The sequence below is a fragment of the Triturus cristatus genome, chromosome 3_2, assembly GCF_964204655.1.
Source record: "Triturus cristatus chromosome 3_2, aTriCri1.1, whole genome shotgun sequence".
Lineage (NCBI taxonomy): Eukaryota > Metazoa > Chordata > Amphibia > Caudata > Salamandridae > Triturus > Triturus cristatus.
Genome location: NC_140584.1, coordinates 443,365,928 through 443,393,016, shown reverse-complemented (window position 1 = coordinate 443,393,016; position 27,089 = coordinate 443,365,928). Strand labels below are relative to the sequence as shown.

At 48.7% G+C, this 27,089-nt stretch overlaps 1 protein-coding gene across 1 annotated transcript in view; it reads right to left on the bottom strand.

The window, feature by feature from the left end:
• LOC146857504 (3-galactosyl-N-acetylglucosaminide 4-alpha-L-fucosyltransferase FUT3-like) overlaps window positions 1–27,089 on the bottom strand; it is a 391,106-nt gene that overhangs the window by 326,132 nt on the left and 37,885 nt on the right. The window lies entirely within an intron of this gene.

Genomic DNA, 27,089 nt, shown 5'->3' with positions numbered 1-27,089 from the left:
ATGAAAAACGTTGGTGCCCTTGGTTGTAGGAGCGGTACTGATTGGAATTCCCACGAAAGGAAGATGTGGTGCCGCGTCCGCGAGCACCCCGAAAAGGCCGCTTTCGAAACTGGAGCGTGCCGAGAGAACGAACCGTCTCAGTGTCCTTTTTGATTGTTTGTAGGGCGTCCTCCACATGCTGTCCAAACAAGGATTCCCCATCAAAGGGCATATCCAGGATCTTGGCCTGGACCTCTTGGCGGAAAGAAGTGGAACTAAGCCAACCCTGCCTTCTTTAAACAGCCGCTCCAGCAAGCTGTCGAAATCCAGTGGAGGCGATGTCTACAGAACAATCAATGATTTACGAGGAAGCTCTCTCACCCTCTTGCAAGATCTTTAGAGCATCCGCTCTAGAGGGTTCTGGAATAAGTTTAACAAAAGCCTCCATGTCCGATCACATTTGTCGATCGTAACGGCCCAGGATGGCCAATGAATTAGCCGCTCTTACTGTTGTGGAGGCCATGGTAGAGAACTTCTTGCCGATGGCATCTAGGCGTCGACCATCACGGTCAGGCGGAGACGAAAGAGGAGACGAGGGATTCTTCGAACGACGTTGAGCCGCCTGGGTGATAACTGAGTCCGGCTTAGGTTGGGACACCAAGCAAGCTGGAGAAGAAGCCGGGGCCTTGTACTTCTTCTCTAATCGCGGAAGAACCACAGGGATTGAATTAGGGGTCTTCATCAGCTTAATTCCCTCGTTCCAAACGAAGTCAATGATGGGCACCGCCCGAACCTGTTTTTGTGGTTGCGATTTGAAGTCGTACAGAAAGCAATCCTCTTCCCTGACGACCATGGGAAGATGAAACCGTTGAGCCGCTCTTTCCATTAGCTGATGGAAACCTGAGATATCGACAGGCAGAGAATTTGCTGGTGACTTTGGAGGTGATGAAGGTGAATTTATTTGATAGTCATCCCATTCAGCCATGGTATCGTCATCGTCTTGGAGCTCTCCGTCCTCCGTATCCTGGAGACCGTCACCAACACTCTCTGTAGAGGGATTCAATGGAGGTGCGGATGGTGTCAGCTCCGCTGGCGCCGCAGGAGGACCCGGAAAGATTGATGATGCATTATGTGGAGAACCATGAGATGAGGATGGAAAGCGACGATTATAATCTTCCAACATAAATTGGAGGTTGGATATGAGCGACAAAGGAAGTTGCGCCATAGGAACCTGTGCAGGAGGACCTTGTTCCTCTTCCTGATTGTAATGATCATGCGGATCATCATCATCCTCGAAATCCTGGCATTTAATGAAGAGTTCAGATGGACTGCGAGCAGCCCGGAATGTAGGCTGAACGTCCTCATCAGATTCAGAATCATCTTCGTCACCAGAGGGAAATAACTGATGAGGTGGCTGAGTGGCCGGTGGTATCAGAATGGATTCCAGCACAGCATGACGACGATGTAACAAGGATTTGTCAACCAGATCAGATGTTGGCGTAGACATTGGTACCAGAGGCAGAGATGCAAAATTTCACACCACCGTCGACGATGCCACCGTCGACGAGGCCGCCGCCGAAGTCGCCGTCGACAATGTCAGCATCGAAGAGACCCACGTCGACGAAGCTGCCGTCGACGACGAGGCTGCCGTCGACGAGGCTGTCGTCAACGAAGTTTTAATCGTTGGCGACGCCGACTTCTTTTTCTTTTTCATCATCGTCGACGAAGATTTGGACGTCGACGGGGATTTGGACGAGGATATCGGGATCGTCGACGAGACAGCCTTCAAGGATACACATACCATAGTCGACAGAGAGTACGTCGACGAAGTCGTCGTCGACGACATAGCAAATCTGCTTGAAACCGTCATCACCATCGTCGACGAGGTTGAAGAGGTAGCAGATCTCGTCGACGGAGGGACCGTCACGGGCCCGTCGACGGTTTTGCACGTTTTTGACCAGAAAAATGCACTGAAGGAGTCACAGACGCCTGAGAGTAAGATCTCGGGGGCGTTGGCGTAGTAGCAGAAGGCACTTGAACTGCAGAAACTCCCACAAGTTGAAGTTTTTTCTTTTTCAAAAAGGGAGAAGGCAAGTCCTGAACACTACTACGACTGGAGGAGACTCCGGTGCGAGCAGAAGCCACACTTTCCACCTCAGAAAGAGGGTTATCTGTATCCTTCAGTTTTTGAAGCCACAACAAGAGGCGACCTTCCCTGTCCTTTAGTGTCTTCTGTGAGAAAGTTCTACAAATCTTACAGTTGGCCACCTTATGATCAGGATAAAGGCAGTAGATACATTTTTCATGAGGATCCTCAGAAAAAAGTCTTAACTTGCCACAAGAAGCACAGGGACGAAAAAGAGACTTCTTACTTGAAGACATGATGAGCAAATTCAAACCAGAGAAATAAACTGAGCAGAGCTCAGGGAGACTCCCTTCACACGACGTGCGGTAGAAAATCTGAGGGCCTGAGCCTCTGAGGAGAAGGTTCTAGAGGGTGCTTGCGCCTGATTGGCTGCAGTTTGGACTATAAAAACGACATGGATATGTCAGTAAAGTGATTCCTTTTTTCAATGCTTTCTTATGTGTCAATATTATCCTATGGTACTTTGACTTGATATGTTATTCTGAACTATATATATATACTGTTATATATGTCTTTTATTCTTATATAGTTATGTATGTATATATATATACATGAGACTTATTGCTTTTTTATGTACCGTGGGACTCCCACTTCGACGACGGGGAATATTCAAGCATGTGAATCTATGAAAGACACCCCAATACTGGAGAAAAAGAACCACTACAATCCTCCAAGTTAGCAATGCAATTTAAAAATTACTCTTTTCATTCGAGCCATTGTACGTTGGGATTACCAGGAGAAGATAAAAACTCTTTGGGCGAATTAAGATTGAAGACTGAGTTGTTTCTGGGTGGTTCCTCCAGTGTGGACATATTATTATTTTTATAAACTTTAACGCAGAGCAAAGAAAGAAAAAAAATATTGTACTTACTCAATATCTTGAATTACAAAGGGATCTTGCAGGAAGAGATCGTAAACGGTACGATTTTAAAGAATTTTTAAGCAAAATAAGAACCAGAAAAACAAACTTGCCGAAAGTGCTACAGAAATTGACTTTCAGATGAATGTAAAGATCCAAAATGGCGGCACGTCGAGGTCACGTACTACCGTGCCTACGCTGACGTGCTGATGTCGATCCTGAATGACGAGAAGTTCAGAGGATTCTGTTGATGCGCAGAGGAGCTCCACACGAGCGTTCGAGCGTTGGAATGCAGCTCTACGAGGATGGTGAAGAGGAGTCCTCGCGGGTGAACGTTGAAAACGGGACACGAGCAGGCAAGTTTGAATAACAACTTGGCTTAACGCTGCTTACATTGGATCCCCAAAAGTGCTGTAAATAGGTACAAATATGCCAGGGTGTCACAGGAATCCCGGAGTAGCTCGTCCAGTTTAAATCATAATTGTAGTGAAGGCCAATTTTGTACGGGTGTACACAGCAACGGAGCACGCACACACAGCAAAGTGCAGGAAGGTCCAAATAATCACTCTTTGGGTCCACGAGGTTGCCAAGCTCGTCGCCAAATTCCAGAAGTAATGACCAGAAGGCTTAATGAAGATGTAGGTTCCTTCTTTATTTGGCGACCCGAGCGAGGCCCAGGCAACCAGCAATATCACCAGCTCCAATGAATCTGCCTGAACATTCTAACACAAATTAATTTAAAAAAAGAACACTCTAATTGCACTGATTCATAATTCCACAGAACGAGGACAATTATACAAAGATAATTACAATAAAAACCCCAACACTACACTGGCCTCCACCCTGCCAACCCCCCCAGGCTACTTAATGCCGGGTGTAGCACGACCTCAGTGAGCCTGTTTCCCCGCTTTCCTGCATGACGGTTCGGAACAAGCCTCTCTCCTGAGACTCCTTGTTGCTGCTGACAACGACTGTCGACGCTGCTCATATTCCTGCTAGCGTGACCAGTTGTTAGGCAACCGGTCAATGCCATCTTTTCCTCACTACGATGCTGGTATTTCGCAGGGCCGCCCCTGAGCCGCTCTACATGTTGCCCACCCCCCAGGCTATTAATGTCGCACAGCGCAGCATCAGTGAGCCTTTTTACCCACTCTCCCGAGTGACAGTTTGGAACAAACCTCTCTTTAGAGACTCCTTGTTCCTTCTGACAATGCCTGCCTAACACTGCTCCTGTTTCAGCTAGTGCGACCAGTTGCAAGGCAACCGGTCGATCCCATCTTTTCCTCACTACGATGCTAGTGTGTCGCAGGTATCGAACCTGAGCCGCCTTCCACCCACCCACGCCCCGAAGGCTACTTAATGCTGGCTGAAGCACGGCGGGTGCACCAGTGGCACGCCAAAGGCAAGCCACTCTGCCCCCATCTGTGTCCAGCACCAGGACCCCTGGCCCTCCCACTGTCCACAGCTTCTCCAGATCTGCTCTGAGAAATGTATCATGGATGTCGCAGTGCTGTCTACTGCATCCACTCACCTAAGGTGCATTCGGCTGCCTCCTCTACCACTGCCACTTCACCTGCGACCCCCACGGAACCACAAGCCACCACCAAAGCCATACACCGTCATCCCAGACTTTAATGCTTGCTGCTCAACTTATGCCCCCTGGTCAAGCATTCCATCGAAACATGGGAAACCATCACAACCACCTGCCCCGATGAACAGGCTACAAAATGACACACAGAGACTGCCTCAACTGACCAGGAAGAGGAATAGCCATCATCCACAAGGACACCATCAGACTCACCACCTCCGTCGACATCACCTTCACTCACTATGGAACACCTCAACTTCCACCCCCAAGCGAACTCCAGTACCGCTATCAGAGGGACCCTCACCTACAGGCCCACACCCCTTTCTGCAACACCAGCTCCAAATTAATCACCCCCCTCGCCTTGGAGTCCAGACACAACCTCTTCCTCTGTGACCTCAACTTTTACCTCAAAGACCCATTCCGACACTAACTCAGCTACCCTAACAGACTCCATGGACAACCTAGGCCTTAAACAGATAGTCACCAACCCAACGTACACCGCCAGATACATTCTTGACCCCATCTTCACATCCAGTGACATGATCCATTTCAGCCACACTACCGAGTTCCCATGGACGGACCACAGCAACATCCATTTCACCATCGCTGGCACCCGACAAGCCACCGTCACTCCAGCCCCTGTGCCTGCTGTAGCTAGAACACCATCACCGAATTCCAATGGACCACCGCCCTCAACACTACCATCCTCCACACATTTGACAATGTCAACCAAGTAGCCTATCCAACTGAATCACCACTAGTGCCAACGCCATCGCATCCATCAAAGCCCTCAACAGCAGAAGAGCCAACAAGCACGCCAGCTGGTTCAGCCCCAAACTCAAAGTTCAAAAATACAAATGTAAGCCCTTCGAGAGACGACAGCGCATCAAAAGTGACCCACACAATAAGATAGCCTTTAAAACGGCCACAAATCCTACCATCACGCCATCAGAGAAGCAAAGAAATTAGCCTTTGCCACCCGCCTCTGGTCCACCAACCACACGAAGGAACTATTCACCACTGTCAGAGAATTCTCCTCCCCAGATGCCACCGAAAACCCCATCTAGCCCTCCCAGTCCCTCTGCATCTCTCTCCTTCTTCCACTCCAAGATCGCCAACATCTACAAAAACTTCTAACCCAAACCTCCGAAACCAATCCTCCCCGCTCTGTTCACCATTCCTTCAGAGCCTTCCACAACGCCAGACAAGAATACCTGAACAACCGCCTAACCTTCCACCGGCCCACCAGACACCTGCGATCCGACGACCTTGCCCTTTGCCACCGCCCCACGCATCCATCACACCCAGATCGGATGTTGCTCCTTCTCCCACCTCGCTGCCAAAACCTGGAACAACCTCCCCATCCACCTTCGAACTTCAACATCCCTCCCAGAGTTCAGCAGCGGACTCAAGACATGGCTGTTGGAATAGACCCTCCTAACACTAGCTCCTGAATACACCTTGGGGTGATTAACGCACTCTACAAACCTCTGATTGATTGATTGAACCATGTAGCTGAAGTTATAACCAAAAAGAAATTTATTTTTTTTTAGTGTCAAAATCCTGTTTCAATAGATTGGATAGGTGGATACCTTCAGGCTTGCAAAACAAGCTAGAAAATCCCATGCTGGACAAAGGGAAGAGATAACAGGATGGATATTAGTGAAGTCCTTAAACAACTTGGACACCAACCCTTTATGAGCCTCCAAATTACTGAAGGGAGCCCTGAATGCTTTAATTGTGGCCAATTGAATCTTCAAGTTTGTAACCCTAAGGAAAAGCCATTCTGGAGAAAATCCAGAATACGGGGCAAGCAGAGAGCAGGAGTAACTGCTTCCCTTGATACCATTTTGTGGAAGACTTTCAATGCCTCGCATAGAAAAATCTAGTCAACTGTCTTCTGGAGGTCTAGATTGAGAAGGAGACTGAATTGGATAACCCCTGGGACCTTAACCCCACTTTTTCAACTTCCATGCCATCAATTTGGGCCTAGCTAGAGAATTGGCCTAAAGAATGGGAAAAAAAACCAGGGAGGATTAAACTATTGGGAGCCACCACTCCTGTTCCAGCTGCATAGCAATCAGAATATGACCCCAAGATCAGCGATGTCATGCTGAAGCAATTGGAATCAGAGTCCCCCTCTCTTCACTTTGACTAGAAATATCTGGATTAAAGGGAATAGAGGGAAAGCATTCAGAATATTGCCCGGCCACTGACAGGAAAGGGCATATGTTCCCCATTACTGAGCTTCCCAAACTCTAGAACAAAACTGGAGTACCAGGAGGAATGAAAAGTCGCAAATAGATCTAGAGTTGGGCAACCCCACTTCCAAAAGATCTGGGAGAATGATCTGGCAGAATAACCGGGGAGAGAGACCAGAATCATGGGAAGAGGGAATTTTCCTGCTCAATTTGACTGCAACAAAATTATGGCCTAGATTTACTAAGACCAACACAGTGCTCAGCTGTGTAGCTTTGTATGACAATAGGATGTGCTGCTTTATACTACTTTTTCGTGTCAGGGATTTACTATGCAGTATCCCCATGATGCAAGGGCATGAGAAACATCATGGAGCATAATGAAAAGTTGTAGCATAATGTGACGTAATACAAGTCATATCTGCTGTGCTGCATGCCACAAGATACCTTTACATGCGGTAAGTCAGCTGTGCGTCCCACAGGAGTCGACTACGTGGTGCAAAATTTCAAATAACCATGCTGTGACAAACAAGTGTTTTTTCAACAACACCACCATTTTGGAGGCATGGGAGGGGCATCCCGTCAGGAGGTGACCAGCCGAGAAGATGGGCATGCCATGCAGTCAAAGAGGAAGCAAAAAGTTCATTTAACAGAGGCAGAAAGTCAAATTCTGATATCAGAGGTCACCAAAAATGAGAAGCTTTTGTTTGTGACCTCCAGATTACCATTAGCTAATTATAATGATTTTTGGCACACTGTAGGGTGTAAGATAAACTGTGTGGCACCAACCATATGGGCTGTAGTTCCATGTTATAACAAGCATTTGGTGTTGCAAATGATAATGTTTGTCAGATTAATTTTATGTTAAGAAATATCCCAGCAGTAGCAAGAGTAATAAAAGAAAATTATTGTTACTTATGTTACTGCTATGTTTTTTTCTTTGAAAAATAAGAACTCAAACAAACACTATTATATGCTACACCATATCTTAACTAATGTGAGACCTACTGCATTGCAAATACATGGCAACTAGAGAGTAACATGGATGGCGATGGGGTGGGGGTGGGGGAGGTCCGGAGATAGTGTACTGCCCCTTACTGTGCCAAGAACTGCTTAAAGGATTGTGGCAGATAGACATGTTAATAGGATGTTGTAAATACTAAAATGTAAAGCATCAGTGACTTCCATGTTGCTAGGAAGCGGTGCCGTTCAAGTTGCCTATTTCCTAGCATGCCGCCTGCTCATTTTAATTTGAGCAACTAGGTGCGGGGAGGGAGCCAAATGTAAAGGTAATTTTGGCGATTAACGTTCCTGCTGGAGATAGATTAGAGTTTTATCTAGTGGCTGTTCCCACTCATGCTAAAGTAGTGCAGAGGATTAAGATACTGTTGGACTTTGCCCTTTTTGCAGGGTTATCCCAGAACTTTTTGCCGTCCTCCTGTATTTTGTCTGACCTCTGGTTGGTAGTTTTATGACTCTGGGCACTTTATCACTGCTGTTCAGTGCTAAAGTGCGTGTGCTCTCTATGGTAAACTTGGTAAGATTGGTCTACACCTGTTAGGCATATTTAATTTTCCCTTGTACAGTGGTATTCCATATACCCAGAGCCAGTAAATTAAATGCTACTGGTGGGCTTGCAATGCTGCTTGCGCCACCCACCTAAGTAGCCTTGCAAACCTGTCTCGGGCCTCTGCCACTGCAGGGCCTGCACGCGCAGTTTACTGCTGCTGTGAGGTGGCACATAAAGTAGTTGCCACGTCTGTGACTCCCCATTTACTATATCAGTCACCCCTCAGGTAGGCCCTAGCTAGCCCTATGGGCAGGGTGCAGTGTAGGTAAATGGTAGGACATTTGCCTTAACTGTGTGGCATGTCCTGGTAGTGACAAACAGCCTATTTGGTTTCTCACTGCTGTGAGGCTGCCCTCTAATAGGATTGCATTGGGGATTCCCCGATATGTGCTTCAGTGATAATTCCTGACATGAGAAGGGTAGCATGCTCAAGTTGGGTATGTTTGGAATAGTAGTGATAAATCCTGCGTATTGGTGAAAGCATATTTATTATTACCATTTTAGAAATGTCACTTTTAGAAGTAGGCATTTCTGTGTGCTATGTGTCTTTGTGCCTGCCTGTTGTGTATTGACTGTCTGGTTCTGCCTGACAGGGGGGTCCTTGGGGGGGGGGGCATTTATTGTCAGTGCCCCACACGCGGGTCCACTCTCACTGAGTTGCTGGAAGGAGTCACAGCTCGTTGCCGTCCAGCAGGAAGCCCCACGGCTTCCGGATGCCAGGCAGTTGGGTGCCTGTGCCTGGCTGTGGGTGGGGCCCACCGCAGTAGAGAGGCCAAGCAGACTCGACGGGGACTTCACTCCATGTCCTACAGCAGCAGCTCTTTACCAGTCGGAGGCAGAGCAGGAGAGGAGACCTGAGGGGTCGCAGCATCCTCCCTCTCCCGGCCGGCGCTGGTCTTCGAGTCTAGGTATTTCTCTAACCTAGCCCGAGGCTGCAGTGGTGAAGTACTCCGCATTTCTGACCTTGTTGCAGCTGCGCTACATGATTGCGGGCAGCTGCACTCCTACCTGATGTTGGGGGCATTTTTTAATCGAATTCCGGGGCAGGCCCAGTAGGGGCCCCTTATTTGGGAAATTGCCGTCTGTGAGAAGTCTACGGGAAGAACACCAGGTACCATCCTAGGAGGACAGAGGACACTCTTACTGTTGTTTTGCACTCATGGTCAGGCGATGCTGGTCTTCCCTAGATGCTATGCCCTGATGTGAATAGGTTTTTGGGATATTACTTTGCCTGGATTTTGCACCCTGAGTACATTGAGGTGATGATAGTGTGTACACTAGCCATTCATGCGCATTGCGCCCTGAAGTAGTGTTGTCTCCTACAGGGGGATTCACAGTGATGAGATTTATGCCTAAGGAATGCTGCTTACATGCATGTGGTATTACATTGCCAAGGTAGGCACCTTATGAACCATAAGGGTGATCAGCATATGTCTAAGGTGGGCATAAGGTGTTTGTAATAGGTGCTCGGCTGCAAGTGTTTACTAAGGTGCACTGTTGATTATAAGTATGCCTAATGAATTATGCTAAGTATAGTTCCTACCAGTAGTTACTGGGTGGGGAGAACTGTTGGCAGTTGCCCGATTGGCCTAGTGATTTAAGTAATCCCTGTGGAGACATGAAAAGTGCCTATCAGTACTGTAACATATGTGATTGTGTTCTAATGTATTTTTTATGGATAATACAAAGGCTATTTATATATAACCTTGTGTGGAATTTATTTTGTGGTGTGCCTAGTGTGTCGCTGCTGTGTGAGTGTGTTGCATAATAGCTCTACACATTGCCTCTGGGATAAGCCTGACTGCTCTGCCAAGCTACTAAGGGGGTGAGCAGGGGTTATCTTCAGTGTGTAACTCCCTTGCCCTGACTAGAGTGGTGGGTTCTGCCTGGCTTAGGTGCATACCCTAGCCAACCAGAAACCCCACTTCTAACAGATGCCTGGTGCAAAGAACATGTCCTTGTGTGTCCAGAGGTTTTCAGGCAACAATAAAAATGGAAAGGTAACTTTGGCAATTAATGTTCCTGCTGGAGAGAGATTGGAGTTTTATCTAGTGGCTGTTTCTACTGATGCTAAAGTAGCACAGACTAGTTCTTGCTTTGCAGCTAATAGAACTTTGATTATGGGCTCGGAATCGTTCTACTGTTTTAAGAAAGGGTTTAAATGTGAGAATGTAAAGTTTCATTGGATCAAAAAGCAAGGATATCTTAAGGTGTCATGTAGCGCATGGGCCACATGGCAGCTTTTTCCACCTATCACTAGACACAATAAACTTTTACCAAAAAGTGAGTAGCTTTCTCTCTCTGGCCTATAGCCTCACTCCCCCTGTCAAGATAGGCAAAATTGTCATTTCTTTTAATAAGCCATTCATTTATTGAATAGTTCATTAAAAACATACAAACTATCAAGTAAAGAGAAAGGAAATATGAATGATATAACTCAAGTAAACCTTTTTGAAATGGAAAAATTGTTGAAAACAGCTCCAGTCATGACAATGTCATGAGCTGTTAACTTGTGCTAACAAATCAGCTTTTGAGTAGGCCCGGTTAAGCTACAAGAGATTAAAACATGTCAGTAACGAGGCCTGCAACAACATGGATAAGGGATTGGGCCTAGTTTCAGTCAATCTGTGGTGACATTTAATGGTAGTATTCAACTAAACTAATGCATACCTAAATAATACCTAATTGAAAAAAAATTGCTTTTATTAGAAAGAACTGAATCCATTACCTTGAGTGTTTTCATGTACAAAGCCACAAATATATGCATCTGCACTACAATTGACATTTTGAATCAGTCAGTTAATCAAGCTTTATCCGATTTAAATACATCATAAACGCACATAATACATAATTTCATCATAAAAACCATTAAAACAGAAAATCTTCACAATAACATTTTTGATTAACAACCCCACGTTCATTTTAAGTCAAACCACACATGATACGTCACCCACCCCTTATCCATATTTCTTGCTAATTACAATTGATTCTCCTATACAATTTTATACTGCACAGCAGATGGCCACTGATTCCAAAGAAAGTAAAAACCAATAACCTTCAATAAAAGAATAAGGTCGTAAAGGCTTTAGGATTGGAAATAGGTAGCTCTAACAGTTTCGTACAATAGACAAAAAGGATGAAGTGCAAAGTGCTCTGTGCTGTAAGGTTGTCACATGGGTGGGACATAAAAATTTTTGACCAGGTACACTGCCGTGGAAAAGCCACCAAAAAGTGGACCAGGGTAAGACGAAATCTCAGAAGATAAAATTCATGTTGTAAACTCATCAGGTGAATAAGATAAAAACGAGGATAGTGGAACCTAATAGCTAAATCTATATGGCTCACTTTTTTCAACTAATTCAGTTCCTGAAAATGACGTGTATTTGTCCAAAAACCATAGGCATTTTTATAACAGCTTTGGCTTGATGAAGCATGTTTGTAGGGTTATTGAATAATTCGCTTAGACCCAGCTCAAAAACATACTCTTAAGATATTTAAACCATGGAATAATTTGAACATTGGAGTGCGAAAAGCAATCCAATATACTGAATCTAGTGAAATCCAATTCCGGTGTATTCCAGATCTTAGCCCACAACAATAAGGGGGCGAGACCTCCTCGTTCATCCACTGGCTCTAGCCCCAGTTCCAGATGAGAGAAGCATGTTGAAGCACTATTTGGGGCCCTCAATTGTCTTCTAGTAAAATCATTCTCGACTCTTTGGAGCGTAACACAATTAGCATCCCCCACACTTCTGCTCAATAAGTGGCAATTGTTAAACACTTAGCCCTATTTTGAGGTAGTAGCTATTTCACTGGCTTCTGGCCAAGCTGTGCTACAAATGTAAACAGTGCCTCTACTACTCTTGATGTTTGCAGAGCTCTTAAGGTTAATAGCAAAGCCCAAGTTAGTTGAGCGTTAAAAGCGATTACCAAATAATAGAAAATATTGACCTTCTCAATCTCATTTCCCCTGAACCACAAATACTTTAGATTTTGTTCTTTTTGGGCCACACACCATTATAAACGACTTTTTATGATTTACTTTAAGATCCAAAGAGTCCATAAAACCTACAAAAGCATCCAGAGATTTCTGGAGTGTATTCCCAGTCTGTTGAAAGCCACTCACCTGAACTACAGGATGTGCCGATGGGGCGACGTTACTCCCCAGATTCTGCTGAACCCTGACGTGGCAGCAATGAATTGAAACACTGCTACCTCGCAATTTCCCAAGGGGAAATGAGGGGGAGGAGAGAGAGAGAGAGTACTGAACTCTGGGTTCAGGACAGTATATAGCACCATCTGATGTGCTGGATTCTGGGTTTCAAACAGGAAGAGACACCAGGATTTCTGGAGAGCATTAGACAATTGACACAAAGCAATCGTGTCTGCAATAAGAGAATATCTCATTAACGTAATGTCATGTCAAGAATTATTCATGAGCAATCAGTATGTATAACAACATTACATACGATAAAACCTTCAGTTGACTCTTATATCAAAATGTCTCTCTTTGGACTGCTTTCTGTTCCTCATCATAAAATAAATTATCACTTTTAGATAATAACTGTTATCCTGCTTATAACAGCTGCCTACTGTGCACAAACACCCAACAACTTATTTATAAGCTAAAATCGCTTCACAGATGGTTCTAGTGAAGATCATACTAGAACAGTTCTTGGCAGTGCGAGAAAAAGAAATACATATTTCGCTACTGAATAAGGATGCACTGCATAGAGTCCATTTAAATAGTTTGCAGTTTGTCACAATTGTCTTTAAGCATTAATATGCCTGAACTTCAAAGTCTTACCTGAAGGTTGTGCTCTGTTGCCTAGAATTGCTATTCACCTTGCCGTTTGCAGATTTCAGACGAGCCGGAAATAATTAAAATGAAAAAGAGTTCACCTTGGGGGGGGGGGGGGGGGGGGGGGGCTAGCTGCCAAGCACGATGGCCGCAGCTTGAAGGAGCTCCGAGGGTGAGGCCGACTCCCCGTACATCCGCCCGCTAATCCGTGGTTTATTCTGTGTCCAAGGTCCTTGAGCGGGGAGTTCAGGCGAAGCGACCCCGCCTGATCCCATTTTCGGGTCTCTCCGTGGCCCGGAACGGAATTGGCGCCGCCTTGAGAGTAGCGGCCTACATCGGCGACCTAGACCGGGGCCTCGATTTGTGTGAAGTGCCCCGGGTGACGCGAGGAAGGTCCGGGCTCATTCGCGGGGCGCTCCGGAATGGAGACGTGAGGCCTTGGTGACGCTGGGGGAGACGGCCCCAAGGAGGTTTCATTGAAGGGCCCGGTGGCCGTTGCCCTCCCCCGCCGGATGGTACGAGCGGCAGGTGAAGACTGAGGCGCGCTTCGGGGGAGATCTGATCGCCGGCGCTAACGCTGACTCAACGGGAGGCAGACGGGGAGCGGCCGGTGGTGCTGCCGGATGACGGTGCTGGGGACCCCCCGCGCTGCCTCCCCCTGCTGATGCCAACGGGGTGCATTGCGGGCCTCAGGCGCGGTGCTGGGGCCCTGTGTGACTTTGGGATTTGCACCTGACTCTCTGTGCTGCCTCCAAGAGTGTAGCCCATAGCTGTGGGTGGTCACAGCGGACAACTCCTGTGCTGGCCTGGGTATAACTGCGCCCGAACGGGCTGCCTGCTTCGCCGACTAGCTGGCGCTGGATGTGGGGAACCTTGGGCTGCACCTCCTGACGAGACCATGAGTGGGAAGGGAGCCCGGGCGAGCCAGCAAAGCAAGTTGGACAAGTTTGCATACAATAAGGATCCCTCCTCACTGCCGGACCGCGGAGGGCGCGTCGAAGGGGTAGTGGCAACAACTGGGACGCCTAAGGCGACGCTGGAGGACATTATGGCCACCCTAACTCAGGTACACTCTACCGTGGGGTCGACTTCCTCGGACGTGTCCCTCCTCAGAGCGGATTTTCAGAAAATGTCAGCTAGGGTCACAGAGGTGGAGCAAGTGACCGCTACCTTAACAAAAGACTCTAGCTATCTCCTACAAAAAATGTCGCAGCTGGAGGCAGAGAACAAGCGCATGGCGACAAAGCTGGACGATCAGGAGGGGCGCTCCCGCCGCAATAACGTGCGCATTACTGATATTCCCGAAAGTGAGGGTCACCCTGCCATGGATTTATATGTGGAGGACCTGATAAAGTCCAAGTTGCAGCCCAGGGGTCTCTCGTCTTTTTTTCTCCGTGGAGCGCGCCCATAGAGTACCTGGTGGCCGTCCGAAGGTTGGTGCGCCCCCCAGACCAGTCCTGGCTCGCATGTTTAACTTCCGTGACAGAGACGCCGTTCTCCAGGCGGCACGGGTGGCACCGCCCCTCCGTCTCCTGAACTCCACGGTATCCTTCTTCCCGGACTACACGGCGGCGGTGGTGGCGCAGCGGAGGAGCTTTCTGGAAGTCAAGCAGAAGCTGAGGGCCCGTGAGCTTCCCTATGCTATGCTCTTCCCGGCGCGCCTACGTGTGGTGGCGGATGGGAAAACAAGGTTCTTCGACACGCCGGAGGAGGCTCATGACTGGCTTGAGGGATGGCGGCAGGTTAAAGGCGGTGGGCGATCGGACCGGCGAAGACGACAACCTGGGGGGTCGGAGGACCCCGATGATCAAAGCCGGCGAACGGAGGAGGCGGAGCGGTCGGAGGGATCGGCCGGCTAGAACTCGGCCTGGCGCCTCTCCCCGCATGATGGCGTGTAGCAAGCTCAGAGACCCGCCGAGACCGGAGTGGCCTACTTCACTCTACTTTCTTATACAAACCATGGGACCTTGGGACAGGGGATGTTTTGGTCTTCCTCGGACCTCCCGCTCCTTTGCACGCAAGTAATGTTTGGGGATAAGGGGTTTGAGCACTCTGCTGAGTTGGGGTGGCGGGCAGTTCTAGGTCCGTATGGCAGGGAGGCAGGGAGGGGCTTGGGGTGGTCGGGGGTTGTTTCACTGTTCTTTTTAAATGTGTTGGTTCATGGCGACAATGACACTTAACTTAAGCAGTATATACCTTCATCACAGTATACCTGTCCTACACTGGAATATCCGCAGCGTTTGGTGCCTTTTGCCCCAACCACCGTAATGTCCAGCTCATTGCACGGGACACCCACTAAGAATAATCTGACTCCGGTGCGGCCTCTCTCTCTACTCACGTGGAATGTGCGGGGTTTGGGGGACAAACTCAAACGGGGTCTGGTCCAGCAGGGCATTAAGAGGTGCGCCCCGGCGGTGGTCCTGCTGCAGGAAACCCACCTTACTGGCACTGCTAGTAGAGCGATAGATAGAAATGGGGGTACAAGATGGTAGAACACTCCGAATTTACCTCCGGATCTCGGGTGGTGGGCATAATGGTGCGCCGGCAGTCCCATTTAATAGTGCACAACGTTAAAACTGATGGTTCGGGCGCTTTGCGGCGGTCCACACCCAATGGGAGGGGCGGCCCCTAAATATAGTGTCTGTTTATATTCCACCTGCACTACATGCGCACGGCACTCCCGGCGCTGAGCGCGTTTCTGCTGACTCTACCAGAGGGGGAGTTAATACTGGGCGGAGACTTTAATGCGGTTATGAACGACCTTAGTGACCGCTGTCCTGCACGGGCGGGGGGCGGGGGAGTGTCCCGCCTCGGGAGCTTAACAGAAGCACTCGGGCTCACAGATTTATGGCAGTTGCATCATCCAACGGCGCAACAATTTACATACCATTCTGGGGTACACAATAGCTTAACTCGAATAGACTACTTCCTGGGCTCGGCTGGCTGCCTCAAAAATGTTGACAGTATAGAAATTAGACCCAGAGGTATATCTGACCATACCCGATAATCTTGCAATACACACACTACCACCTGATGAGACACCGCATCTACCCGATGCATCCCAGCTGCCTCCGGCTCCCTGATATCCAGAAATCAATAGCGAAGGCAACGAGCCTTTACTTTCAAGAAAATGCTGCCTCTGTTGACTCCCCGACTACTCTTTGGGAGGCATACAAAACGGTCGGGCAGGCTATGTCCTCCATTGCGGCGTATAAGCACGAAAAACACTCCGAGCTGCAGTCACTAGAGCTTGAGCTTCACGCGGCGGAGGTTCATCAGACCCAAGATCCATCTCCTACAGCTTCCCACAACCTGCGCCTGGCACAGGCAAGTTACAGGGAGCACCTCGTGGAGCACACCAGACAACGCTTGGAAGCCACGAAGCACAGAATTTATGACGTAGGTGATAAAACTGGAAAGTTGCTAGCGTGGCTTGATAGGCGAGACAGTGGCGCTAGATGGATTGCGCAACTTAGCACCGAGGAGGGACAGAGGACGACCGACCCGCGCGCAATAGTGTGTGCCCTGGCAGGGCACTTTCGGGAGGTCTACTCTTCCGCTTCCTCCATGACAGTGGAGGAGGCGCTGACATACATCAGAGACCTCGACATGCCCAAGCTCTCCCCTGAGGCCTGGGACCTCCTGGAGGCCGAGCCCACGGTGGAGGAGATACAGGTGGCAATCGGCGCGTTGCAATCCGGTAAGGCTTTGGGGCCCAACGGAATACCGGTTGAGCACTATAAGACGATGTCCGGGACGCTTGCCCCACACTTACTAAATAAGTTTACTCACAGTTTGCAGAGGGGCGAACTCCCGCTGGATCAGCGCACGGCCACCATAGTGGTGATTCCGAAACTGGGTAAGCCAGCCGATCTTTGTACCTCCTATCGTCCCATATCGCTGCTTAATACGGAGGCCAAAATCCTTGCAAAACTGCTGGCAACCAGGCTGACACCGCACCTGTCCGCAATAGTGCATCCAGATCAGTCTGGCTTCATGCCCGGCAGAAGCACATCCCATAACTTGAGGCGCCTACACGGGGTGTTGGCCCAGACGGACTTGCTTGCTTCTCTCGCTGGATGCGCGAATGGCGTTCGATATGGTTGAATGGCCCTTTCTCTTTGCGGTGTTGGGCCCAAATTCTGTGCCTGGGTCCAGCTCCTATACACCAATCCAATGGCCCACGTCACGGCCAATGGACATATGTCGGAGGACTTCCCCTTGACGCGTGGAATGCGACAGGGCTGCCCCCTATCTCCACTACTCTTTGCCCTGGCGCTTGAGCCGCTCGCGGCTTGGATACGCTGGGAGCCCATGATACGGGGCCTTATTTGGTCTGACGGCTGGGAGGACCGCGTCTCCCTTTACGCGGACGACATGTTGCTGTATCTGTCCTCCCCTAGACGCTCTATATTAGCTCTACTTAATATCTGTGAGGTCTTTGGCAGAGCGTCCGGCTACACGATTAACTGGGCCAAGTCGGTTCTGTTCGTACTGCATGGCCCTCCTCCGCGGCTGCCGGCGGACTGTCCGCTCCGAATGGTAGAAGGTTCGTTCAAATATTTAGGCATATATATCACGACGGACCAGGCGGAATTTTTCCGGCGAAATCTGCGGCCCCCAATGGACCGTCTCAAGCAAGATGTATGTCACTGGGGAGCGCTGCTGCTGACCCTGTTGGGGAGAGCGGCGCTCTTCAAAATGATGGTTTTGAGACGATTCCTATACGTGCTGGAGAACACGCCGTATCCGGTACCGCCGGACTACTTCCGTGCGATAGCAGCGCAGGTCTCTAGCCTCTTATGGGGCAACGGGCCGGCACGAATTGCACAGTCTAAATTAATCCGCGGGTGGTACAACGGGGGAATTGCGCTCCCCGATATTCAACTCTACTACTGGGCGGCACAGCTGAAGGTAATTAATCAATGGCTCCACGCGCCACAGTCTGACCCGGCATTCAAGGCGGACAGAGACATACTGGGCGTGAGGGGTATGCTGTCGCCTTTGTACGATGGTAGACTGGCCCCGTCGTTGATCGGCCCTTTGAGACAGACTGTGACCATCTGGCACGCGGCTCAGGTTAAACTGGGGTGGCGAGGGGTCTTGACCCAACTCACGCCTCTTTGGGATGCAAAGCGGTTGGGGCGGCTGAGGTATAGCAGGGGCTTCGATGATTGGATAGCATCGGGATTTCGGTGATAGGCGATATGTGGCAGAAGGGGGCGGTGGTCCCGTTCTCCCGCTTGCAACAACAATATGAACTGGCCCCCTCGGAGTGGTTCCGGTACAACCAGATTAAGCATGCCCTGGTCGCGAGGCTTGCTCCCGGCGAGGATGTTCCGGAGGCATCTCCGCTGGAGGACAGATTACTGACGGAATACATGCCTAAGAAGGCTACGTCCTTCACATACTGCAAGCTTATCAACAACCTACCGGACCCAATGGGGCCCGTGCGGGAAAAATGGGCCGCTGAAGTCGGTGAGTTTGATGACTCGGAATGGCGTGAGGTGTTGGCCTCGCCACGTGAGGCGGGCATACCCTCGAGGCTACGGCTGGTGCAGCTCCGAATTCTGCATCGCTCATACTACACTAGACACTTGCGACACAAAATGGGCAGAGTGCTGCACCCCTTCTGCCTGCGGGGTTGTGGGGAGGAGGGAACATTTTTCCACACCATTTGGGATTGCCCCGTAATTCAGGACTTCTGGAGACGGGTGATGAGGACAATGTCGCAGGCGTGTGGGGTGTCGTTGGTGCCAGAGCCCAGGCGCTGTTTGTTAAACGTGTGGGAAGGTAATGATCTCAGCCGCCAAGCTCAGGGCTGCGCCACGTTGGGGATAATGACAACTAAGAGAAATATAGCCCAAAAATGGGGAGCGGTGGGGGTGCCTTCACTGTCCGCATGGGGAAGGGATATGGATGCAGCCATGCTGGCTGAACGATCGGCATTCATCAGGAGGGGTTGCCCCCGTAAATGGGACAAGGTATGGGGGGCATGGAACAAATTTAGGGGGGAATATGTGACCCGCCACCAGTACCGGACGATGACACCTCTGATTCAGACTGAGGGAGTGGGTCTTGGGGCGGGAGTGTCGAGGGTTGATGTCGACTATGTAACAATGTGTGGAGATGGTTCTACTTACAGGGTTGTAGATTGGGGTGCCATCCTGTCAAATGTTACGAGTAATCTGCCTAATCAAGCGTCTTGCTGTTTTGTTTATAATGAAAACAATAAAACAAATTAAAAAAAAAAAAGAGTTCACCTTTGTGTCATGCTCTTCTTTTCTAGGAACTACAGGGAATTCCAGAAATGCTGAAGAAACCAGCAGAGGCTGGTCTGCAGGGGAACAGGCAATTAGGAAGCAAAGACAGCAGACCTGAAGTCAGGTGGGTAGAAGTCAGAAACAAGGAAGCCAAGCAGTTACTAGGAGCATAGTGCAGCTTTAAATAGACAGAGATGCACATGTGTTTTTCTGTCAGTTGAGCCACAGGTTGAGAAGGATAAGTTATAAAACCAAATTAGATGGCACATGTTTGCAATACTTTACATGGGGCATGTTGATCATCAGGATAATGAGGAGGTGTATGTATCTAACTGTGACATTTGAAAGGCTGACTGCATGTGTCTTGATTTAAACTGTTATCACAAGTTCGCATAGTCATTACATGAACAAGCATTGGCAATTGCAAAGTAAGTACATGAGTGTTCGAAATGGGGTTCACTAGTTGGCAGAGGTAGGTACCTTTGTCCAAATAGAGACCTTTGCCTCTATACAGGGTAAGAAGGATACAAACTTTAGATAACCCTGGCTCATCCCCTGGGTAGCTTGGCACAAGCAGACAGACTTATTCCAAAGGTAATGTGAAAAGTATTTGTCCTCAAAACACACAGTTAGACAGTGATAACACCACAAATGGGCACCACACCAATTTAGAAAAATAAAGTATCTTTATCTAAACTCAACAAGACCAAAATTACACAAATCCAACATACAGGTAATAAGAAGTGACTTTGGAACAGGTATTGCAAAATTAAAGCTTGTAGAAAACAAATAGCTCTACCTGGGGCTGTTCTGACATTGTGACAGCAATAAATCCAAAGAACGACGCCAACCGCAAGGAGTGTGGCGTCGAGCACGAAGTCACATGGACCCCCAAACGAACAATACCTTGGAAACGAAGTCCATGATGTTGCATGGCGTCGTGGAGGTGAGGCGTCGGTGCTGAGGCCAAGGCCGGCTTCCTGGCTGCCACAGGGGAGGTGAGGCATCGTGTCCCGCGAGGAGGTGATGTGTCAAGTCCAGGACATGGGAAGACTGATGTGTCGGCGGTGAGGCGTCGGTTCCGGTGACGATGCGCAGTCAGCAAGTTAGTGGCGTCACCCTCGGCGGTTATCAGCAAGGCGATAACAGGATGCAGGCACTGGCGATGACGGAGCCGGTGTGAGCGCTGCTGTCGGGCCAATCGATAACTGCAGGCGCGGCGGGCTTTGGAGCTGCGGTTCAGGCTGGGCGGTGTGTTGTTCACTTCACGGGCGGTGCCCCGGACCTCGGTACAGGTTGCCGAGTCACAGCGGTGTCGCCAACAGCGTCAGACAAGGTTTTCTTGCTTCTTTTAGGTTTCTTCCAGCTCACAACAGCAGGAACAACCTCCAGAGGCCCAAAACTGGAATAGGTACCTCCTGGCAGGTCGGAACTCTCAACAAGAGGGTTCAGGGAAGCTGGGGGTGAAGTCTGTGTGTCTGAGACTTCAGAGCAGGAGGCCAGAACACTTTAGGCCCTTGGAGATTTTCTTCAAGCAGGTTCAAAGCAAAGTTCCAGTCTTTGTCCTCTCCTTGGCAGAAAGCAACTGCAGGCTAACCCCACACAGCAAAAGGGCAGTACTCCTTCTCACAGATCTTCAGCTTATCTTCTTGCCAAAGGTTCCTCTTGAGTCCAGAAGTAATCTAAAATTCCTGGGTTTTTGGTCTAATACTTATACCCCAAAGTGTCTTTGTTCTCTCTGTGCCATGGTCTGTGAGCCCAGTCCAAACCAGTTCTGTCCTCACTGGTGCAATATGTCCACAGGGGGTGGAGACAGCATTGTGCAAGGGAGACAGGCCCTATTCAGGTGCAAGGAAATCTCCCACTGCTCTAAATTCAGGCATGGTCTATTCAGCTCAGCTCTGAGTCATCCAGTAAGGGCCAGGCACACCTCAGCCACCCCGTCCCCCACTGTGGCTGTCCACAGTGAATGTACAACCCCAGCCCCTGTCACTCCAAAACCAGTCAATACACAAACAGGCAGAGGCACACAGAATTGTTAAAAAAGAAAATGCTTACTTTCTAAAAAATGTCATTTTCAAACACACAATTTAAAAACCATCTTTACTAAAAGGTGTGTTATTAAATTCTGAGATCGGAGAGCCTAGACTTGTCTCTATCTTGTCCTGTGGTGGATTCCCCCCTATTACGGAGCACCCCGACCACTCCAAAATGGTGGCCGCTGAAACCCCAACCGGAAGTGAGCTATACGGTCCTGCATTTCAAGCCGGAACAGCAGTACCGGAAATTGCGATCCAAGGAGGTGAGGCCGAGAGACGAGCTCTTATGCCGGGGACGCAAGACGAAGGAGATAGAGTAAGAGGGAAGATGGAAGATGGAGGACAACCGGGAGCAGAGGACGAGACCTACATTCTGTGTGGAGGAGCCAGGGCACCGCAGCAGTCCGGAAGACCGCGTAGGGAAGGAGAGGACCGCACCATGGTTGACTGCTCAAGGTAACAATGCCCACGAGTCTGGTACTCCAGCAAGGGAAGTGGATGCTGTGACTCCCCTCCCCGCGGCCCAGGAGGGTCGTGGGTTCAGGCAACTACCTGGGTTCTTCTCGTTTAGGTGCTTGTGGGCGGGGATGCGGGGCACCTCACCTTGAGACACCACAACCCCTTTTCACCTAGGCACATCACGAGAGCAGCACATGGGTGATGGTGGCACTTTACCTTTCCCCTTTAACTACCGCTAGGACAGTGGTTTTGATGCCTTTTCATTTTTTTTTTTGTTCTTTCTGGTTACGACCTCTGGATAAGAACGTTGCCTTCCCCGAGGAGGAGACCGAACATGTGGAAATACGAGCAGAAGAGCCTTCTTATCACTGCCTCAATTTATGTTCTATTATTTGATTGTATGGCGTTCTGACTAATATCTAGAACTGCTCCCAGGAAAGGGACGTACCCTGGAAGCAATAGGGTGAATTCCTAATCTGTAAAGAGGAAAATAAAGAAACTCCTTCCTTGTACTACCCAACTTGGTCCTTGCATTCTTGCAGTGGGAGGGACGGTGCACACTCAACCTGGCCTAGCGCCCACATGTCCAAATGGGAAGTTATACTTGTAAGATGTTACAAAGCATTTGCCAATCCATCCTATGGGGCAAGATAGCCGTTCAATAGGGAAAAACGGAATTGGCAGTATTGCACTATCAGGACATGTCACACCCACTAGTACATGTCCTACCTTTCATATACACTGCACCCTGCCCAGGGGGGTACCTTGAGCCTACCATAGGGGTGCCTTACATGTAAGAAAAGGAAAGGTTGGGGCCTGGCAAGTGGGTGCACTTGCCAAGTCAACATGGTAGTTAATAAACTGCACACAGACATTGCAGTGGCCAGTCTGAGATACCTTTTCATAGCTACTTATGTGGATGGCACAATCAGTGCTGCAGGCCCACTAGTAGCATTTGATTTACAGGCCCTGGCACACTTCAGTGCACCTTACAAGGGACTTACCAGTAAATCAAATATGCCTTTCAGGGAGAACCAATTGTAACAACAATTTACACAGGGAGCACTTGAACTTTGACACTGATATGCAGTGGCAAAGTGCCCAAGCATCTAAGCCAGCAAAAACAAAATCCAGCACAGCGTCAAAAATATAGGCGGTAGAGGCAAACATTCTGGGGAAACCACGCCAAAGATGCCAAGTCTAACAATGAGCATCAACCATTGGCAATTGCAAACCAAATACGTATGACAACAATGAACGTAGCCCCAAGTGAGCAAGGATGCTCATGAATTATTGCTTGAATCAATGAATCATACATAATGCCATTTTAATTACATAACATCATGTAGCTGGTCAGTACCCATGACACAGTGCTTGCGATAGGGAAAGCATCATCTGCACATAAAAGCGATGCAATAAAATTTCCTCCAATCTTGACAAAATCAAGACTTTTCCCCAGCAGGTGAAACACCAACCCATTAATATAAACAAGAAATAAAAAAGGGACAAGAATACATCCTTGCCGGACGACTTCTGTGGATAATATATAGACCGTGTTTTCTCCCCATTGTTACCATTTATGACCTTCACTATAGTATTTAAGACAAGCCTATGTAATAAGAGAACCAGAGGTGGCTCTACACCCATGTCTCCCAGCATGGACCACAATTTGACCCGACTGACAGAATCAAACGTGCAAGATAAGTCCATGAAGGCAAGATGAATTGAGCACTTCATTGACTTAGTGTACTTGCTAACAATCAATGACAAATTGAGGCACTGTTCTACTGTGCCCATACCTAGTCCGAAACCATACTGTGTTTTTGAAAAAATATTGTTCTCCGAGGCCCAGTCTTCCAACCAATCCAAAAGAACCCTCCCTAATATCTTAACCTTTGAATCAATTACTGATATGGGCCTATAACACCCCGGGTTATTTGTATCCCCTATCTTAAAGACGGGAACGACTATTGCCTCTCTCCATGACGTTGGAAGGGGACCAACGATGGCAGCTCGTATTATATTTGTTATGGTAGGAACCCACAAGGGAATATTCTCTCTGAAAAGATCAATTGGGATCCTGTCTGGACCCGGGGCTTTAAGAGGGCAACCCTGCACAATTCCCACCTTCACCTTGTCAACTGAAACTGATTCACCATATTTAATAGCTTGATCCGAAAAATCTGGTTCTACTAACCCATGTCCCATCTCGGAGCTCTCTCTATTAAAAGGAATACAAATACGGCTAAGATGTTCCACCCAAGTCTCTCCTTAAATTAGTCAGTCCAATTTTTGAGAAGCTTGGCAGTTCGGGCTGGACTGTTCCCATGAGGCACAGGGTCAAGACTGATTTGCATATGGCCAGGTTTAAACTGGGGTGGCATAGTGAGCAAAAGAATGATGGATTTAACCCAGATCTCTTGACTGGGGGTGAATGTTTTGATTTGTTCTGCATTCCGTCCATCAATTGTGTGTCTTTTGGTGAGTGCACTATGGCATCAGTCCCACACCTAGATGGTACATTGGGGGGTCCAGATCTCTTGAAAGTGGCAGAAATAGCAATCTTTGCTGGTGTGAAGAGAGCTGACTAGGGCCTACACTAACCATTGGAAATGGGTGATTTGGGGTTCCTTTGTCTAAATTATCTTCTTGTAGTATACGTGCCCCTGATTACTAAATAAACTAAACCCCTCTTTAAGGGAAGAGATTCATTGCAGCCTGTCCTCACTCTTCCCCAAGCGTGGCATAATGAGATTTAAGGCATTTAGTATAAGAAGTTCCAAATGCTCGTGAGCCTTCTCTATAGCACATGAACCGCCCCCCCCCCCCCATCTCCCTCATGAAGGTATCTAGCTGACTCCACCACCTGAAATAAGACAATAGGTCCTTATAAGCCCTTCGTTTGAGTGGTGCATCGTTTTTAAGGTCTTGCCCCTTCTTCAACCTTTTTACATCCCCCCACCCCTAGAATCAGTTATTGCTTCTATGCTGTTGTTTAGAGCTGTGACTGAATCAACAGTGTCCAATGTTTTAGCAGAATTTTCTATTATCACAATGGATGGAAGGGTAGTTACTAGTGCGTTCTCTTGTCGAAGATCCTCCTGCACAGAAGATACTTTCTTATCCACAACCACTATAGGAGGAGGAAGATAATAACAATCTCCTTTCTGCCAGTTCAATTTCTTTATTTAAAACCCCACCGCCCACTGCAGAAAACAGTCAAGTGTGATGCCCATTGCACCTAGGACCGTAGTGTTTTTTTGCCCTCCCCCGTTCCAAAATGGTGTCCAATGAGTGGGTAAGCAGATCACGCCCTGAGCCAGAATGCATGCACCCACTTGTACAGACCATAGTTACAGTCATAGAATGCCAAAAGCACCATAAGAACAAATTAGACCACAGTACCTTCCTGGGGGGCTATACAAAGTAGCCAAGACGGGGGCCCACTCCTGCCTCTTCTGGACAGGCGCAGACCGGTCCGCTCCTACCCCGGGCATGCCCAGCACTGCGGGATGCCTCTTGTTTTATGGTGCTTCGGTGCCTCAAGGAAGCATTGTGGCCCTCCCTCCAAGCAGAGAATGCTGGGTAATGCAGTCCCCTCAGCCAGCAATAGGCAGGAAAATCAGAGGCTAGAGTGAGAGTCCCACCCTCCGGGACATATCCTGCTGTTTTATGGCACTTCGGCACAGTGGTGGCTCCTCCACTCAGGCAGAGGAGCATCGACTCACTGCTTTTTGCAGTGTAAAAAAAGCAAAAATAAAATGATAATAACTCAGTTATTATCATTTTAGTTTTCCCCGTTGTAGTGTCTTTGTGGGGCGGGGCTGCTCTCAGAGCAGGGGGAGGAGTGGTCTGCACTCCCTAGGTGGGCATGAGTGGTTAGCCAGCCCTCTCGGGCCGCCCAAAACAGTCATGCGCACATACCGTCTTCTCCATGCAGTCTGCATTACATCCTGCAAGGAGAACATGCCCACCCCTCCAGCCCCTCGTTGAACCCCGTCTAATCACAACTCTGCATTGCCGCAATTCCGTAACACCCCCTGCTCCTTTCCCTACCTTGCCTCACTGCTGCTGTCAGACAGCAGCCGCCACTGCTTCGGCGCCTCGAGGAAGAGTTGTGACCATCCCACTGGGCCGAGACGAGAATGCAGTCCCCTCAGCCAGCAACAGGCACAAAAATCAGAGGCTGGAGCGAGAGCCGTTATGGAGCTAGTGCATCAATAATATAACCAAGAACATCATATGTATGGGGGCAACTGGCTAGAAATGGCTAGAACAGTACTTATTGGGAAGAACCCAAACTGTTATGTTGGGACCGTATGTCTCTAAAATGCTGCTGGATAGGGGAGTTCTGCAAGGTTCTTGCCTGAGCCCCACTCTTTTCAATCTATATATGGCTCCTTTGGCTCAAATAGTCGAGCATCTGGGTTTTGAAATTATATCATATGCGGATGACACCCAGCTTAGGTTTACCATCGGACCTTACCCAGCACTCGACAAACTCCGTTTTGCTTCTGGAATGCTTGCCATCTTCGACTGGATGTCAAGCAATTGCCTCCAGCTCAATCCAGGAAAAACGGAGGTTATGCTTTTAGGCAAAGCCAAAAAGAGCTGGTCGGACGACTGGTGGCCTAGTCAACTCGGTCACCCCCCCCCCATTCCTAAACAGTCTGTAAAGAATCCCGGGGTCCAATTAGATCTCAGTCCATGAAATATCAGGTAGCAGCAACAACCAGCTCCTGCCATTATGGATTAAGGTTGCTTAGGAAAAATGTTCCCTACCTGCCCATGTCTCAGTGCAGAACCCTAGTCCAGGAGATGGTTGTTAGCCGCTTAGACTATGGGAATGCCTTGCTGGCTGAAGTAAGTCAAATCCACCTGGCAAAACTTCAGGTTATTCAGAACACAGCAGCATGGCTTGTTTTGAACCGTCCTCCAGGATCAGCGTCAACACCCCTGTTGAGGGAACTGCACTGGTTAAATATTTGAAACAGATCCGTTTTTAAGATCTGCTGCCTGACCTATAATGCCTTGAGGGGAAGAGGTCCTCTCTACCTTCGTAAGAAATTAGTCAAATATTCTCCAGACAGGAAACTCAGATCCAGCCCTTTAGACCTCCTTCAAGTTCCCAGAATTCGTCTCACGCGCACGGGAGGCAGAGCTTTCCCATATCTAGCCCCGAGCTAT